We start from the raw sequence: 18,514 nt of genomic DNA, 5'->3' as shown, positions 1-18,514 counted from the left end.
TTCCCTATCTTCCCGTCCCTAATCTAAAATAACCCCAGCCCTAATCCCCCCTTCCATCTCTCCCGGGCAGCATGCTGCCCCCACTTCGTCTCCTCCCTCTTCATCCTCCCCCTCAAATCTCCTTCCACCCTCCTCACTATTCCTTCCACCCCCCAATCTCTCCCTGTCTTGACCATGTTCTGCCTGGCTTCCCACAGCCCTCGCTTAAAGAGGCTCATGAGAAGCCAGAGCAGAAACCTATCCCTATCCGTCCCCCTCGCTCTCCCTACACCTCTCTCTAACCTAGCCCAAGTCAAAACAAAATCCCCTCTAACCCTTCCTAACAACACCCGTGCCTTTGCCCATACTACTCCGGCAATGGCACAGTCCCAAAAGACATGGCGCACAGTCTCCTCCCTGCCACAAGAAGGTCTTGGACAGGTGGGGGATCGCGCCAAGCTATGCCGGTACATGGTGGAGCGTACCGGCAAACACTTGTGGAGGCTCAACCAATTCAGGTCCTTGAGCCTGTTGTCTAGACCCCGCGCCTGCACTCCCTCCCAGACCACCGCCGGGATGCCCATCACAGGTGCTGGACTTACTGCCCGCCTGACCTCCTCGTACAGGTGCCTGTGGTCTAAACCTACTCGGGCGACTTCAACCTCGGGGTGTGCACGCAGCCACTTGGCCGCATGGCCAAAGTGCCACGGCAGCTGTTCCGCCCGAGGACCCGTGTTAGACCACACCATTACGCTTCTCGCCTGATACGAGAAGAACACCCGCAGGAGGTAACCGGACGGGTGTAGTACTGGCTGAGCAAGCTCCGTCAACAGAAAAGAAACAAAAATTGCGTCCAGCTTGAGGGGGAGATGTGGTACCCCCCTACCTCCCTCCCCGATGGGACAGATCATGCGTGCCCTGGCGACCCACTCGTACCTGCCACCCCACATGAACTGAAACACCAGCCTCACTAGATGCCTCCGAAGACAAGCCGGCAATGGGTAGATGTACGCCAAGTACAATAGAGATGGCAATACATCCACCTTGAGAACCAGGACCTTGCCTAAAAAGGACAACGACCTAGCCCTCCACATCGCTAGCTTCCTCTGTACCACTGCGATGCCCATGTTCCAGTTCAGCGTCGCTGAGCCGGAGGTCTCAAAATGGACCCCGAGTATCCTCAGGGCCCCGTTACAGAGAGATAACCCTCCGGGCACATCCGTCCTACCACTCCATCTTCCGAAAAACTTAACGGAAGACTTCGCGTGGTTAAGAACCGCCCCCGACGCTCGGGTGAAATCCCCAATAATGGCAAGGGACCTTGTCAGGCACGAGTCCTTGCAAAGCAGCAAGGATGTGTCGTCGGCATACTGTGTCAACTTGACACGGAGACCGCCACTTCCAGGGATCAGCAAGCCCTCCACCCCTGTGTCTGCCCTAATGGCAGCCCCCAGAGGCTCCATGTACAGAACGAAGAGGAGAGCCGAGAGCGGGCATCCCTGCCTAACCCCAGACGAGAGGTCAAAAACGTCACCTAAGTGACTGTTTACGCTAACTCGGCACCCTGCCCCGACATATAATGTACGGATCCATCCTATAAACTTCTCCCCAAATCCTAATCTACCTAACACCCTGAATAGAAAGGATCTATTCACGCGATCAAAGGCTTTCGCCTGATCTAGCGCTGCTACCATTAAAGGCAGTCCCCTATCTTCTACCCAAGCGATGGAGTCCCTGATCAACTGTAGGTTCCATCTGATCGAGCGCCCCTCTACCCCGCACGTCTGATCCTCATGGACGACGTAGGGAAGGGCTGTGCGTAACCGGTCTGCTAAAACCTTTGCAAGTAGCTTGTAATCTACGCACAGCATGGTCAACGGCCGCCAGTTGCCAAGGTCAGTTGCTTCCCCCTTCTTATAAAGAAGTGACAGCACACCGACCGCCATTGATCCCCCCGGGACCCCCGTCTCAAGGATGGCCTTCAAGACTTCGAGGACCACTGGTCCAAGTATACCCCAAAACTTGAGGTAAAACTCGGCCGGCAGCCCATCCATCCCAGGCACCTTCCCTTTTCCCATCCTCCTGAGAGCACTCTCAACCTCTTCGAGGGAGATCTGAGCCTCCATCACATCTCTAATGTCCTCCGGCAATCGCCGGGACAAGTGTTCTAAAAACACATTTCCCTGCTCTACATCTATTACCCTCTCTTTAAATAAACCTCGGAAATGATCAGTTGTTACCCTGACCATTTCCTCCGGTTTTCTAACTATGCTACCATCTTCTTTCCTCACCCCATGCATTATCTTCCTACTCTGTCTGGCCCTAACCGACTTAAAGAACATAGCGGAACAAGTCTCATTATGTTCTAGAAAGCCATTATGCGCACGCTCCAGGAAAGCTCGAGCCTTCCGCTCCTGCAGCTCCCTGAGCTGCGCCTTCAGGTCAGTGGATCTCTCCCAGTCAAACGACCCGCCGAGGTTGCCTGCCTCGTACTCGAGTTCGAGCAACCTTTGGATACGATCCACCTCCCTCCTTTCCTCCCTTTTTTTCCTCTTACAATATCCTATTATAAAAGCCCTAATCCTTACCTTAACTAAATCCCACCACTCTAACACCCCCTCGCACATGGACCGGAGGCCTTCAAGCCCCCGAAAGAAACCAAAAAAGGTGTCAACGAAAGCTTGCTCCTCCAGCACATCCCGATCTAATTTCCAGTACCCCCTACCGAAGAGGCAGACTGGCGACCCCACCTGCAGGAGCACCCCGTCGTGATCTGAGAAGGACACAGGCAACAGCCGCCCAGACAACTGACCCAAAGACCTAGATAGGAAAATGTAGTCGAGCCTCCGCGCAACCCCCCGGGAGTTGCGCCATGTGGGACCAGCCATTGTCGGAGTAGAGTGCAGGCCTCCATCAACCAGACCATGGCAAGCCATTAGCCCGGTGATGGCGCCTGCACTACTATCTCCCCCTACCCCTAAATCTATATTAAAATCCCCCCCTATCACTAAGTGCCTATTTGTAACACACAGGGGCGTCAGACAGTCCACCATCTCCCTCCTGTCTGCCGCCACCTGTGGCCCATACACCACCACTAACCTATACCTACTATCCCTAAAAGTGACATCCACCCCCAACACCCTCCCCTGCATTACAACAAAAGATCCCTCCACCTTCACCTCCCTATTCCCAAACAAAATCCCCACCCCTGTAGAATGCACCCCACCTATACCCCAAACTGACTCCCCCTTACCCCACTCCCTACTAAACCTGATGACATCCCCTCCATCCCTCAGGTGAACCTCCTGTAAAAAACAAACATCAAAACCCACCCCTTCCAAAAAACTAAAAACCGCCCTCCTCTTAACAAAATCCCTTAAACCCCTTACATTTAAACTAAAAATATTAACAGAAAATGTCATTTAAAATTAAAATAAAAACCTTACATCAATGAAATAAAACCCCAAAATAACCAAAAAAACAGGAGACTCACCCGATGCTCCCCTGCTTCGACTCATCCGGCGGGGACGTCTTCTCCTCTCCTGACGTCCCCCCGTCCTCCTCCATCTCTCCAACCCAGGATGCAGGTATGGTGTTAGGCCTTGGAGTGTCCTGCATCCTGGGTTCCCCACCAACACCCTTCGTTCCTCTCTCCCTGTAGGCTGCTGGACTGAGGTCGAGAGCAGGGGACCCCATCTCCCCAAGCAGGAGTTGAGATCCCCCCTCAGACACCCAGCCCAGCGCCACGCCCTGGGAGTCACCCTCCACCAGCTGTTGAGGGGCTGAGGAAAACAGCGAGGACAGGGCCGTTCTTCCCTCCCCCATCCCACGCTTGGCCTCCCCCTCCACACCCCCCTCCCTCTCACAGCATGCCGAGCCCCCCCTCCTTTTCCCTTTCTTCTTAGGCGTTGGAGGCAGCGGAGAATCACCACTCCCCCTCTCCGCCAGCTCCTCCACCATTCCCCTTAACTCTTCAACGAGGGCGCTCGACATGCTGTCCCCCCACTCCTTCCCTCCTCTCTTCCCCGCTCCTTCTTCTGGTCCTGTCCTCGCTTCTCCCTCCATTTCCGTCACTGTTCCCTCCTCCACCTCCGCCTCCGCTCTCTCCACTGTTCCAGGCTTCTTCTCTGCTCCTTCACCTCCTTCCGCCTCCTTCCTCTCGCCCTCTTCCCGTCCTGTCTTCTCCCCTGTGCCATTACTGTCTTCCGCATCCTTCCTTTCTCTTCTTCCCCCATCCCCCGCTCCCCCTCCAGCTGCAGACGCGTATGACCTTTGACGAGCCGGGCAATCACGCCACAGGTGTGTTGACGCGCCACACCCGTGGCAAGCCTTGGGCTCGTCACAGTCCTTGGCCTCGTGCTCTCCCGACCCACAGAACCTGCACTTCCTGGTGTTGCACGAGGCCAGGACATGACCGTAGGCCATACAACGCCTGCAGAACGGAGGCTGACGGGCATAAAACAATGTCCCCCTGTCAGCCCCCAGGGAGAACATTGCCGGGGGATGGAGGTAGCCACCCAATCCCTTCGGGTCCTCCCTGAGAAGGACCTGGAACCCTCTCCTTCCGTTCCAGAATCCCAGGGAGTCCCTGAGGTGCCTCGCTGAGGAGACGTTGTCAGCGTACCTCCCCAGAAAGGCCCTCACCTCCTCATCCTTCACATGCGGATTGTACATATTTATGGTGACCACCCTGAAATTGTTCTTAGCCAGGCTGGTCACCTCGTAATGGCACAGGGGTTTCTCTTTCCCAAGCTCTCTCGCCTTCTTCAACACTTCTTCGTGCTTCTCCTCCTTGTGCAGCGTCACATCGTACGCTCCCTCCATTGGATTCGCTTGGAGGCATAGCACGTCCTTCACCTCCAACTTCAGGATCCCCATAAGAATGGTTCTCCCAAAAGTCTCTCTTTCAAATTGCTCCATCTCTTTGTTCCTCCAAGCGAATCGCACTGTGTTCGCCAAACCGGTTCCTGGCATCCCCTTGCTGGAAGAGTTGCGTGCCATTTCCACCCTGGACAATGACACTCTTCTCAATCAAAAACAAAATAAACTCTCTTTTTTTTAAAGAAGCCAAAAAAAAATCCGGGACTGAGATGAAAAAAAGGATTTTCCCACTCAAAAATGTTACCGCTCTCCGTCTTCGACCTTCTGACTCAGCGAGCTCTGGGGCACCTCGGTACCAAGCTTGATCTGAGCCAAAAGGCCGAGAAGCGATAACCCACAAATTGACCCCTGCACCCGCCGGGCCCCCGGGGGCCTCGGCAGACCTCATCGGTTTGGCAAAAGTTGGCTCCTCCTCACCCAACGCTTCCCTGGTGACAGGCGGGTGTGTTTTTTTTTAAAAGTCGCTAATGCGTCGTTAGGTCACTAGCTCTTTAATCCTAGTGCGACTATTTGTTCAATGCCCGGCAAATACACCAGTCATCGTCGGGCTTGAACTCAATTGCCCGAGCGACTACTTTGAGTGGAAAAAATACGCCGGTCGGTCAGCCGGCTTCAAGTCAAACGCCTGAGCAAAAAGTCTCGGCGTCATCTCTGTCAATTTCTCTTGAAACAAGATACCGGGCTCTGCCAGAAGCAAAGCCCTTCCAAAAATACGTTGAACTCGTAAGTGTTCCTCTCCACGGAAGTCTTTAGTAAAAGGCGAAAGGCTTGTGCGTAATGAAGAGAAACCAGAGTCGTATGGAAGTCAGAGGTCGGGGCCCGAGACACACACGGTGCACTCTAGGCCGGGTCCCCGCGGGTGGTCCCCGAACCCACTCTTCCAAGTTTTCGAGGGCTGTGGGTAAAAAGTCACAGACAGACAGACAGACAGACAGACAGACAGACAGACAGACAGACAGACAGACAGACAGATAGACAATCCTGGTGAAGTGATTGTATTTTTTTGGGGGGGGGCTCAAAAACACACACACACACACAATCCTGGTGAAGTGATTGTATTTTTTGGGGGGGGGGCTCAAAAACACACACACACACACACACACACACACAATCCTGGTGAAGTGATTGTATTTTTTGGGGGGGGCTCAAAAACACACACACACACACACACACACACACACACACACACACACACACACACACACACACTCTCCTGGCCAATGTTTTTTTTTATTTTTTTTTTTTTTTTTTAAGTAAAATGGCGGGAAAACGGGGGACCCCCATGAAGGGGGCTTCGCACTTGTTTCAGTTTGGATGATTCTTCTTTTTTCATTCCTTCTCTTCTTCTGCTAGCTGTTTTACATAGCTTTGGTGTATTTCTTTTTCCTTGACAATGGGAGAAAAGTGTTGCACCGTTCCCGGAGGTACTGCAATACCGGGTCGATGCGTGGAGCGGACGGAGCAAGCCCCATTTCCGACTCCCTGTTCGAAAAATCCATTTAATATGTAGTCCCCCGATGGGGGACGTATCAGATATTAAACTGATAAGAACAGATATTTTTTTTTATTTTTTTTTATTTAACCAAACCATTCATTGTAAACACTTTACATTTCCCAAAATACTGGACATTTCAAAACCGGGACATGGAAAAAAACCACATAATCAAGCAAACAGTACATACACTTTGGCCAACCACTGCAACAAGGCCTCTTACTCATAAAGGTACTTCCAGCGTTCCTTAGAGGCATGGAAGCCATATTTGTCCACATCGAAATCAAACCTTTTCCTCAGGTCAGCTCTAACCCTACTTACCACTCCACCCACTCCCCAGTCCACATTGGATTTAACCAAAACCGCCCTTGAATCCCACAGAGCTACCTTCCCCAAGGAAATCAAGAGCCAGATTAAAAAGGATCCCCTCCCGCTCCTGATCCCCAAACCCCTCCTCAACATAATTGCATCAAAGGATAGAATCCCCAGCATCTGGAAGAAGGAGCCCAAATCCCCCCAAACCCTCCTGGCAAAGGAGCACTCCCAAAAAGTGTGACGGAGCGTCTCCTCGCCTTCACACCCTTCCCTTGGGCATATCTTGACCTTTGACAGGCCGTGCCTGTAAAGGACCTCCCTAACTGGCAGACGCCCATGTATACACAACCAATTTAGATCCTTCAACCTGTTAGAGAGACCCTTTTGCTGAATTGCCTGCCATACCACCGGCCCTACCCCATAGACACCGACAGGACCCCGCTTAGCCACCAAGGTCCTGTATAAAGCCCTGTGGTCCATGCAGAGCAGACCCTCCTGGCACTCAGTGTGCCTTCTGCTCCACTTCACCGCATGTTCAAAATGAGCCGGGAGGGATTCCGCCTTAGGTCGAGAGTTGTCCCAGGCTATCAACCTCCGCAGAGGGAAAGATAGCCAAAACAAAGCAAAAGCCTTGTAACCATGGTTACAAGGGTTAACCAGACTTTTACATATTGAAGAAAAGAAAATAGTGTCTAACTTCAGAGGGATGTCAGGAACTCCCCTTCCTCCCTCCTCCACTGATTGCACCATCCAGTCCCTTTTTATATACTCATAGCCCCCCCAAACAAAAGAAAAAATGGTTCGCACTAAATCCTTCCTGTAACGAGGAGGTAAAGGAAAAACATAGGCCAAATAAACCAAGGACGGAAGAATGTCTGCTTTAATGACTAGAACCCGTCCACTCATAGAGAGCCGACGAGCTTTCCAGAGGCCCACCTTGGTGCGCACTTTCGCGATCCTCTGCCCCCAGTTAATTCCCTCACTACCTGTCACTTCAAAATCCACTCCCAGGACCCTCATAGGCCCCGAGCAGAGCGGGAGGCCACTGAGGCCTTCCTCTCTCCCTGCCCATGGTCCAAAAAACTTGACTGAGGATTTCCCCAGGTTGACCCTAGCCCCGGATGCCAGTCCGAACTCCCCCAGGACCTCCACCGCCCTGGCGACACTCCCCTCGGATGTCAGAAACAAAGTCATGTCGTCCGCATACTGGGAGATCTTGACCTCTGAAGAGCCCCCACCAGGGGGCCGGAGGCCCCTAATACGTGCATCTGCCCGAATGGCTGCTGCCAGCGGCTCCATGTACAACACAAAGAGCAGTGGAGACAACGGGCAGCCTTGACGTACCCCAGTCTGCTGAGGAACCACCTCTCCTGCATGCCCATTTACCAAAACCCTACTTCCCACTGCAGTGTATAGAATCTCCACCCACCTCATAAACCCAGCCCCAAAACCCATCCTTTCCAACACTGAAAAGAGGAACCCATGGTGCACCTTATCAAAAGCTTTTTCCATGTCTAAGCCCACCAACATGAGGTGCACCCCTCTGTCCTGGGCCCAAGCAATACAGTCCCTCACCAGACTCAGGTTCCATTGTATGGACCTCCCCTCCACCCCACAGGTCTGGTCCTCATGTATGACATGGGGCAGAGCCTTCCTTAGGCGGCCCGCAAGGACACGGGCTACCACCTTATAGTCTGCACACAGTAGCGTAATGGGCCTGTAATTCCCCAGGTTATCCCTTTCCCCTTTCTTGTAAAGCAGCGTCAAAATCCCCTCCCTCATTGAAGACCCCAGGAGCCCTGAATCATATACCGCCTTATCTACCAACAGAAAATCTCTGCCCAAAATCTCCCAAAAGGTAACATAAAACTCCCGGGGAAGCCCATCGCAACCTGGCACTTTGTTGGTTGGTAAACCCCGCAAAGCAGCCTCAACCTCGAAAGGGCGATCGAGATCAGAGGCTTCCTCCGGGGGAACCTTTTCCCTCAAAAACCCCAGAAAGACGTGTTCTTTCGACCCATCTATGTCCTTTTCCCTAAAGGACTCTTGGTAGAAAGATGACGCTGCTTCCACCATCCCCTTTGGGTCCGATACCATTCCCCCCTTTTCTGTTCGCAGCTGAGCAATAACTGCTTTGGCATGGGCAGCTTTTACCTGTTTGAAAAAATATGAACTGCTAGCCTCACCAAACTCGAACTTATCTCGTTGACACCTAAAGAGAAAGTCCCTGGCCTTACCCTGAAAATACAGGCCCAACTTACTTTTTAAAACCTCCATCCTCTCCACATCCCTCCCCTCACCCTTATTCTCGGCTGACACCAAAGCAGTCAGCTCCCCCTGAAGCCGCCGAAAAACCTCCCTGTCTGCTCGGGCCTTAGCGACACAGTGCGAAATAGCCAGGGTGCGCACATTGCGCTTTACGCACTCCCACCATTCAACTAGGGAGCCAAAAAAGGCTTGAGGTCCCCCCATAGCTCATAATGGGATCTAAAAGCCTCCCTAAAGGAAAGATCCGCCAAAATTTGGGAATTTAATTTCCAAAACCCTCTTCCAAATATTGGCACGTCTACCGAGAACACTACCTGGACTTGGCAATGGTCAGAAAACCAGACCGGAGAAACAGTGACTTGCGATATTGGCACAGATACAGGTAAAAAAATGAAATCTATACGACTACGGGAACCCCTTGAATTTGCCCATGTCATACCCTCCCCCTTGGGGTCGCAGACTCTGAAGGAGTCCCTAAAAGAAAAATCTTTAACCACAGAAACCAAATAGGGAAGGCTAAAGTCCCCCGTACCTTCGAAAGAGACATTGAAATCCCCCCCCAAAACCACAGTTCGGTTAGTAACACAAATATCTGGCAGAGCCAAAAAAAGATCTTTCCTACCTCGAGGCTCTGCAGGTGCATAAATGTTAATAAAACGAAACTTCGCCCCCCTCCAATCTGCATCAACCACTAAAACCCTCCCCTGTATAACAGAAAAGGAACCCACCACACAAAAGTCCCTATCCCCAAACAAAATCCCCACCCCAGAGGAGTGCACCCCCCCTATCCCCCATCTGGACTCTCCCTTCGCCCACTCCTTTGAAAAAACAGGAACATCCCCCATATCCCTTAAATGAACTTCTTGTAGAAAACAAACCTGGAAGGAGACACAGGAAAGGTACTGAAACACCCCTCCTCTCTTCCCCATATCCCTTAATCCCCTTACATTCACTGTTATTACTGTGAAAAGTGCCATAAGAAATAAACAAGGAAATAAGCAAGATCACCCAGCGTCTCCATACAGTCTGTCAGATAGGAGCCTCCCCCATCCCGCTGTCACTCACCCCTTCCAGGTACCGGTCACTGTTCGGCGTGCCTGGTGCCACGAAAGAGCGTTCAGGGCTGGAAAAGTTCACACAGGCTGATACCTGTCCGCAGACCAACGACTCTTCCCCAGGACTGGAAGTGTGGTCTCCCCCTGACAGTACCTGTGCACAGTCCATTGAGGCCTCCTCAGGATTGGTGTCCATCTCCGTGGTGCCTGTCCCAGGAAGCGCAGGAACCAAGCAGATCCCCTGGACCTGCTCCCTAGACCTCCCCACCGAGGCTTCAGAGGCTGCTAATGCAGGAACCTTCAAGATAACAGAATCCTGTGTCTCGGCCCCCACATCTGACCCTTCATCCCCGGTATCAGGATTCAGCACTGTGAACCGGTTGGAGATGGCCACCAAAGGCCTCCTGTGTTCTTCCATCTCCTCTTCTTCTGCTAGCTGTTTTACATAGCTTGGTGTATTTCTTTTTCCTTGACAATGGGAGAAAAGTGTTGCACCGTTCCCGGAGGTACTGCAATACCGGGTCGATGCGTGGAGCGGACGGAGCAAGCCCCATTTCCGACTCCCTGTTCGAAAAATCCATTTAATATGTAGTCCCCCGATGGGGGACGTATCAGATATTAAACTGATAAGAACAGATTTTTTTTTTTTTTTTTTACAAAATATATTTATTACTTTCTATGCCGTTCAATACAAAACCATATATTCCAATCAAAATCATAACTAGGCATTTATAATAATTACACAAACCAAAAACCCTTAAACAAAGACCCAGGAAAACATCTTCCCTCCCCTTCTCACCTACAAACCAAACCCATACTAACAACAAAAAATCCAAATAAACTCACCCCATCCTCCCGACCGACGGGGACGCCTCCTCCACTCCTGACGCTCCGCCGTCGGCCACCATCCCCTCTCCCCTGTATACAGAATCAGTGCCCGGCACAAGCGAACACTCTGTCTTGTGCCCCCCACTTAAATCTATCACCCCGCCCTCCTCCTGACTCTGGCCCGAGCACCCCATGCCCTCAAACAAAAAATTACCACCTTCCTCCGTCCCCCAACCCTGGGCAATGCCTGGAAGGTCCAGCTCAGCCAGGGGTGTAAAAGAGCATGAAGAGGAGGGAGCCCATGAGGGCCCCGCATCCTCTCCCCCCTGCCCTACCCCCCCCTTACCAGCCTTCCTCCTCCTGCTGTCCTTACGCTCCCACTTTTTAGGTCTTTTTATCGGTGGAGGGCGCAGCCAGGGAACATCCCTATCTGCGTCCGTCAGGCCCCCCACCGCGTCATTCACCGTGTCCGTCAGCCCCCCTACCATCTCCCTCAGCTCCTCTACTCGTGATCTTACCTCTTTACTGTCCCCCCACTCCTTTACTCCCTCTCCTTCTGGTCCCGCCACCACTGCCTTCTCTGTCTCCTCTCTTTCTCTCTCTTTCTCCTCCACCGCCGTCTTCCCTGTCTCCTCCCTCTCTATTGCCTTCTCCGTCCCCTTCTTCTCCACCACCGTCTTCTCCAGACCCTCCACCCTCCTGTCTCTTTCCTCCTCCTGCTCCTCCTCTCCTTCAGCCTTCCGTCCTTCTGGTTCCACCAAGTCCCTTTCTTTCTTTCTCTCTTCTCCCGCTGCCGCTCTTTCCTTCTCCTCCCGCACTGTGTCCTTTTCCTCCGTGCCTTTTCTTTCCTCTTGTTCCTCTCCTCTTCTTCCCCCATCCTCCGCTCTCGCTCCCCCCCCCGCTGCAGACGCGTATGACCTCTGACGCGCCGGACATTCACGCCACAGGTGCGTCTGCATGCCACACCCGTGACATGCCTTCGGCGCGTCACAGTCCCTCGCCTCGTGCTCGGCAGATCCACAAAATCTGCATTTTCCTGTGCTGCACGAGGCGAGGATATGACCGTAGGCCATACAACGCCTGCAAAACGGGGGCTGACGTGCGTAGAACAACGTCCCCCGGTCAGCCCCCAGGGAGAACATCGCAGGAGGATGGAGGTAGCCACCCTGTCCCTTAGGGTCCTCCCTGAGGAGTGCCTGGAAACCTCGCCGGCCATCCCAGAACCCCAGGGAGTCCCTGAGGAGCCTTGCCGTTGATACATTGTCCATATAGCGCCCCAAAAAGGCCCTCACATCTTCATCCTTCACATGCGGGTTGTATATTCTTACGGTGACCACCCTAAAATTGTTTTTAGCTAGGCTGGTCACCTCATAATAGCACAAAGGTCTCTCCTTCTCCATCTCTCTCGTCATCCTCAGTACTTCCTCATGCCTCTCCTCCTTCTGTAACGTCACCTCAAAAGCTCCTTCCCTCGGATTATCCTGGAGGCATAAAACGTCCTTCACCTCAAGTTTCAGTATCCCCAACAATATGGTTCTTCCGAAAGTTTCCCTTCCCAATGGCTCCATCTCTTTGTTCTTCCATGTAAACCTCACCGTATTCGACAGTCCGACTCCAGGTATCTTCTCATGACGCGCCATTTCCGAGAAAAAAAAATGGCCCTTTCAATCAATGAAAAAAACAGAAAAACTCTCCAAAAGGAAGCCAATGAACAATCCAAAAAAACGTTGGAAAAAAAACTCCGTCAAAAAACCTTTACCGCCCTTCTTCCTTCGACCTTTTGGCTCAGCGGGCTCTGGGGCACCTCGGTACCAAGCTTGATCTGAGCCAAAAGGCCGAGAAGCGATAACCCACAAATTGACCCCTGCACCCGCCGGGCCCCCGGGGGCCTCGGCAGACCTCATCGGTTTGGCAAAAGTTGGCTCCTCCTCACCCAACGCTTCCCTGGTGACAGGCGGGTGTGTTTTTTTTTAAAAGTCGCTAATGCGTCGTTAGGTCACTAGCTCTTTAATCCTAGTGCGACTATTTGTTCAATGCCCGGCAAATACACCAGTCATCGTCGGGCTTGAACTCAATTGCCCGAGCGACTACTTTGAGTGGAAAAAATACGCCGGTCGGTCAGCCGGCTTCAAGTCAAACGCCTGAGCAAAAAGTCTCGGCGTCATCTCTGTCAATTTCTCTTGAAACAAGATACCGGGCTCTGCCAGAAGCAAAGCCCTTCCAAAAATACGTTGAACTCGTAAGTGTTCCTCTCCACGGAAGTCTTTAGTAAAAGGCGAAAGGCTTGTGCGTAATGAAGAGAAACCAGAGTCGTATGGAAGTCAGAGGTCGGGGCCCGAGACACACACGGTGCACTCTAGGCCGGGTCCCCGCGGGTGGTCCCCGAACCCACTCTTCCAAGTTTTCGAGGGCTGTGGGTAAAAAGTCACAGACAGACAGACAGACAGACAGACAGACAGACAGACAGACAGACAGACAGACAGACAGATAGACAATCCTGGTGAAGTGATTGTATTTTTTGGGGGGGGGGCTCAAAAACACACACACACACACAATCCTGGTGAAGTGATTGTATTTTTTGGGGGGGGGGCTCAAAAACACACACACACACACACACACACACACAATCCTGGTGAAGTGATTGTATTTTTTGGGGGGGGCTCAAAAACACACACACACACACACACACACACACACACACACACACACACACACACACACACACACACACACTCTCCTGGCCAATGTTTTTTTTTTTTTTTTAGTAAAATGGCGGGAAAACGGGGGACCCCCATGAAGGGGGCTTCGCACTTGTTTCAGTTTGGATGATTCTTCTTTTTTCATTCCTTCTCTTCTTCTGCTAGCTGTTTTACATAGCTTGGTGTATTTCTTTTTCCTTGACAATGGGAGAAAAGTGTTGCACCGTTCCCGGAGGTACTGCAATACCGGGTCGATGCGTGGAGCGGACGGAGCAAGCCCCATTTCCGACTCCCTGTTCGAAAAATCCATTTAATATGTAGTCCCCCGATGGGGGACGTATCAGATATTAAACTGATAAGAACAGATTTTTTTTTTTTTTTTTTAGAAAAAATAATTTATTACAATCCATACCATTCATACCATACAAATCAAAATTTTCATTCAAAGTAAATCCATCATGGTATTTTTAATTCACAAAACAAAGAAAAACCCAAAACAAAAACTCAGGGGAGCATCATCCCTCCCCGTCATCCTACACACTACCTTTCCCTATCTCCCCATCCCTATTCTAGAATAACCCCAGCCCTAATCCCCCCTTCCATCTCTCCCGTGCAGCATGCTGCCCCCACTTCCTCTCCTCCCTCTTCATCCTCCCCCTCAAATCACCTTCCACCCTCCTCACTATTCCTTCCACCCCCCAATCTCTCCCTGTCTTGACCATGTTCTGCCTGGCTTCCCACAGCCCCCGCTTAAAGAGGCTCATGAGAAGCCAGAGCAGAAACCTATCCCTATCCGTGCCCCTCGCTCTCCCTACACCTCTCTCTAGCCTAGCCCACGTCAATACAAAATCACCTCTAACCCTTCCTAACAACACCCGTGCCTTCGCCCATACTACTCCGGCAATGGCACAGTCCCAAAAGACATGGCGCACAGTCTCCTCCCTGCCACAAGAAGGTCTTGGGCAGGTGGGGGATCGCGCCAAGCTATGCCGGTACATGGTGGAGCGTACCGGCAAACACTTGTGGAGGCTCAACCAATTCAGGTCCTTGAGCCTGTTGTCCAGGCCCCGCGCCTGCACTCCTTCCCAGACCGCCGCCGGGATGCCCACCACAGGTGCCGGACTTACTGCCCGTCTAACCTCCTCGTACAGGTGCCTGTGATCTAAACCTACTCGGGCGACTTCAACCTCGGGGTGCGCACGCAGCCACTTGGCCGCATGGCCAAAGTGCCACGGCAGCTGTTCCGCCCGAGGACCCGTGTTAGACCACACCATTACGCTTCTCGCCTGATACGAGAAGAACACCCGCAGGAGGTAACCGGACGGGTGTAGTACTGGCTGAGCAAGCTCCGTCAACAGAAATGAAACAAAAATTGCGTCCAGCTTGAGGGGGAGATGTGGTACCCCCCTACCTCCCTCCCCGATGGGACAGATCATGCGTGCCCTGGCGACCCACTCGTACCTGCCACCCCACATGAACTGAAACACCAGCCTCACTAGAGGCCTCCTCAGACTAGCCGGCAATGGGTAGATGTACGCCAAATACAATAGAGATGGCAATACATCCACCTTGAGAACCAGGACCTTGCCTAAAAAGGACAAAGACCTAGCCCTCCACATCGCTAGCTTCTTCTGTACCACTGCGATGCCCATGTTCCAGTTCAGCGTCGCTGAGCCGGAGGTCTCAAAATGGACCCCGAGTATCCTCAGGGCCCCGTTACAGAGAGATAACCCTCCGGGCACATCCGTCCTACCACTCCATCTTCCGAAAAACTTAACGGAAGACTTCGCGTGGTTAAGAACCGCCCCCGACGCTCGGGTGAAGTCCCCAATAATGGCAAGGGACCTTGTCAAGCACGAGTCCTTGCAAAGCAGCAAGGATGTGTCGTCGGCGTACTGTGTCAACTTGACACGGAGACCGCCACTTCCAGGGATCAGCAAGCCCTCCACCCCTGTGTCTGCCCTAATGGCAGCCCCCAGAGGCTCCATGTACAGAACGAAGAGGAGAGCCGAGAGCGGGCATCCCTGCCTGACCCCAGACGAGAGGTCAAAAACGTCACCTAAGTGACTGTTTACACTAACTCGGCACCCTGCTCCGACATATAATGTACGGATCCATCCTATAAACTTCTCCCCAAATCCTAATCTACCTAACACCCTGAATAGAAAGGATCTATTCACGCGATCAAAGGCTTTCGCCTGATCTAGCGCTGCTACCATTAAAGGCAGCCCCCTATCTTCTACCCAAGCGATGGAGTCCCTGATCAACTGTAGGTTCCATCTGATCGAGCGACCCTCTACCCCGCACGTCTGATCCTCATGGACGACGTAGGGAAGGGCTGTGCGCAACCGGTCCGCTAAAACCTTTGCAAGTAGCTTGTAATCTACGCACAGCATGGTCAACGGCCGCCAGTTGCCAAGGTCAGTTGCTTCCCCCTTCTTATAAAGAAGTGACAGCACACCGACCGCCATTGATCCCCCCGGGACCCCCGTCTCAAGGATGGCCTTCAAGACTTCGAGAACCACTGGTCCAAGTATACCCCAAAACTTGAGGTAAAACTCGGCCGGCAGCCCATCCATCCCAGGCACCTTCCCTTTTCCCATCCTCCTGAGAGCGCTCTCAACCTCCTCAAGGGAGATCTGAGCCTCCATCACATCTCTAATGTCCTCCGGCAATCGCCGGGACAAGTGTTCTAAAAACACATTTCCCTGCTCTACATCTATTACCCTCTCTTTAAATAAACCTCGGAAATGATCAGTTGTTACCCTGACCATTTCCTCCGGTTTTCTAACTATGCTACCATCTTCTTTCCTCACCCCATGCATTATCTTCCTACTCTGTCTGCCCCTAACCGACTTAAAGAACATAGCGGAACAAGTCTCATTATGTTCTAGAAAGCCATTATGCGCACGCTCCAGGAAAGCTCGAGCCTTCCGCTCCTGCAGCTCCCTGAGCTGCGCCTTCAGGTCAGTGGATCTCTCCCAGTCAATCGACCCACCGAGGTTGCCTGCCTCGTACTCGAGTTCGAGCAACCTTTGGATACGATCCACCTCCCTCCTTTCCTCCCTTTTTTTCCTCTTACAATATCCTATTATAAAAGCCCTAATCCTTACCTTAACTAAATCCCACCACTCCAACACCCCCTCGCACATGGACCGGAGGCCTTCAAGCCCCCGAAAGAAACCAAAAAAGGTGTCAACGAAAGCTTGCTCCTCCAGCACATCCCGATCTAATTTCCAGTACCCCCTACCGAAGAGGCAGACTGGCGGCCCCACCTGCAGGAGCACCCCGTCGTGATCTGAGAAGAACACAGGCAACAGCCGCCCAGACAACTGGCCCAAAGACCTAGATAGAAAAATATAGTCGAGCCTCCGCGCAACCCCCCGAGAGTTACGCCATGTGGGACCCGCCATTGTCGGAGTAGTGTGCAGGCCTCCATCAACCAGACCATGGCAAGCCATAAGCCCGTTGATGGCGCCTGCACTACTATCCCCCGCTAACCCTAAATCTATGTTAAAATCCCCACCTATCACCAAGTGCCTATTTGTGACACACAGGGGCGCCAGACAGTCCACCATCTCCCTCCTGTCTGCCGCCACCTGTGGCCCATACACCACCACTAACCTATATCTACTATCCCTAAAAGTGACATCCACCCCCAACACCCTCCCCTGCATTACAACAAAAGTGCTCTCTACTCTAACCTCCCTATTCCCAAACAAAATACCCACCCCCGTAGAGTGAACCCCACCTATACCCCAAATTGACTCCCCCTTATCCCACTCCCTACTAAACCTGATGACATCCCCTCCATCCCTCAGGTGAACCTCCTGTACAAAACAAACATCAAAACCCACCCCTTCCAAAAAACTAAAAACCGCCCTCCTCTTAACAAAATCCCTCAAACCCCTTACATTTAAACTAAAAATATTAACAGACAGTTTATTTATAAATTAAATCCTAACCCTAATTTCAACAAAATAACTTCAAAACAAAATTAACAAAAACAGGAGACTCACCCGATGCTCCCCTGCTTCAGCCTATCCGGCGGGAACGCCTTCTCTCCTGACGTCCCCCCGTCCTCCTCCATCTCTCCAACCCAGGATGCAGGCATGGTGTTAGGCCTTGGAGTGCCCTGCATCCTGGGTTCCCCACCAACACCCTCCGTTCCTCTCTCCCTGGAGGCTTCTGGACTGAGGTCGAGAGCAGGGGACCCCAACTCCCCAAGCAGGAGTTGAGATCCCCCCTCAGACACCCAGCCCAGCGCCACGCCCTGGGAGTCTTCCTCCACCAGATGTTGAGGGGCTGAGGAGAACAGCGAGGACAAGGGCGTTCTTCCCTCCCCCATCACTCGCTTGCCCCCCTCCTCCCCCCCACAGCCCGCCGAGCCGCTCCTCCTCTTCCCTTTCTTCTTTGGTGTTGTATGTAACGGAGAGACATCACCCCCCCTCCCTGCTATCTCTTGCACCATTTCCCTCATCTCTTCAATGAGGGCACTCGCCACACTGTCCCCCCACTCCCTCACCCCCTCCTCCCCATCCACAGTCCCTGCCACCGGCACCCCCTCCACTGTCGTTCTCTCTCGCTCCCCCACTTCTTTTCTTCCTTCCACCTCTTTTCCTCCTTCTCCTTCCGGTCCTTCTTCTTCCGTTCCTTCTCTGTTTCCTTTGCCTCCTGATGCCACCTCTTCCTCCTCCTCCTTTCGTTCGGCCGTCTTCTCAGGGCCTGTGTTCCCTTCTTTCCCCTGTTCTTCTCCCCTTCCTCTTCTTCCCCCATCCCCCGCTCCTGCTCCCCCTCCAGCTGCAGACGCGTATGACCCCTTACGAGCCGGGCATTCCCGCCACAGGTGCGCTGACGAACCGCACCCGTGGCATGCCTTCGGCTCGTCACAATCCTTCGCCTCGTGCTTTCCAGATCCACAAAATCTGCACTTTCTTGTGCTGCACGAGGCGAGGATGTGGCCGTAGGCCATACAGCGCCTGCAGAAAGGGGGCTGA

General features: G+C 52.6%; 5 non-coding genes across 5 annotated transcripts; all 5 read right to left on the bottom strand.

Annotated features, from left to right (window-relative positions):
- Window positions 1–5,540: 5,540 nt before the first annotated feature.
- Window positions 5,541–5,657, bottom strand: LOC123736363 (U5 spliceosomal RNA). Its single transcript, XR_006766078.1, has one exon. It is a non-coding gene; the product is annotated as a U5 spliceosomal RNA (small nuclear RNA).
- Window positions 5,658–6,262: 605 nt separating this feature from the next.
- On the bottom strand, window positions 6,263–6,451 carry LOC123736341 (U2 spliceosomal RNA). The gene has a single exon (XR_006766066.2). It is a non-coding gene; the product is annotated as a U2 spliceosomal RNA (small nuclear RNA).
- Window positions 6,452–10,474: 4,023 nt separating this feature from the next.
- On the bottom strand, window positions 10,475–10,656 carry LOC123736340 (U2 spliceosomal RNA). Its single transcript, XR_014382742.1, has one exon. It is a non-coding gene; the product is annotated as a U2 spliceosomal RNA (small nuclear RNA).
- Window positions 10,657–13,014: 2,358 nt separating this feature from the next.
- LOC123730629 (U5 spliceosomal RNA) lies at window positions 13,015–13,131 on the bottom strand. Its single transcript, XR_006762064.1, has one exon. It is a non-coding gene; the product is annotated as a U5 spliceosomal RNA (small nuclear RNA).
- A 599-nt stretch (window positions 13,132–13,730) lies between these two features.
- On the bottom strand, window positions 13,731–13,913 carry LOC123730568 (U2 spliceosomal RNA). Its single transcript, XR_014382731.1, has one exon. It is a non-coding gene; the product is annotated as a U2 spliceosomal RNA (small nuclear RNA).
- Between the last annotated feature and the right edge of the window lie 4,601 nt (window positions 13,914–18,514).

The sequence above is a fragment of the Salmo salar genome, chromosome 25 (assembly GCF_965601325.2).
Source record: "Salmo salar chromosome 25, fSalSal1, whole genome shotgun sequence".
NCBI classification, from domain to species: Eukaryota; Metazoa; Chordata; class Actinopteri; order Salmoniformes; family Salmonidae; genus Salmo; species Salmo salar.
The sequence above is the reverse complement of the archived record's forward strand: the minus strand, read 5'-3'. Positions and strand labels throughout refer to the sequence as shown.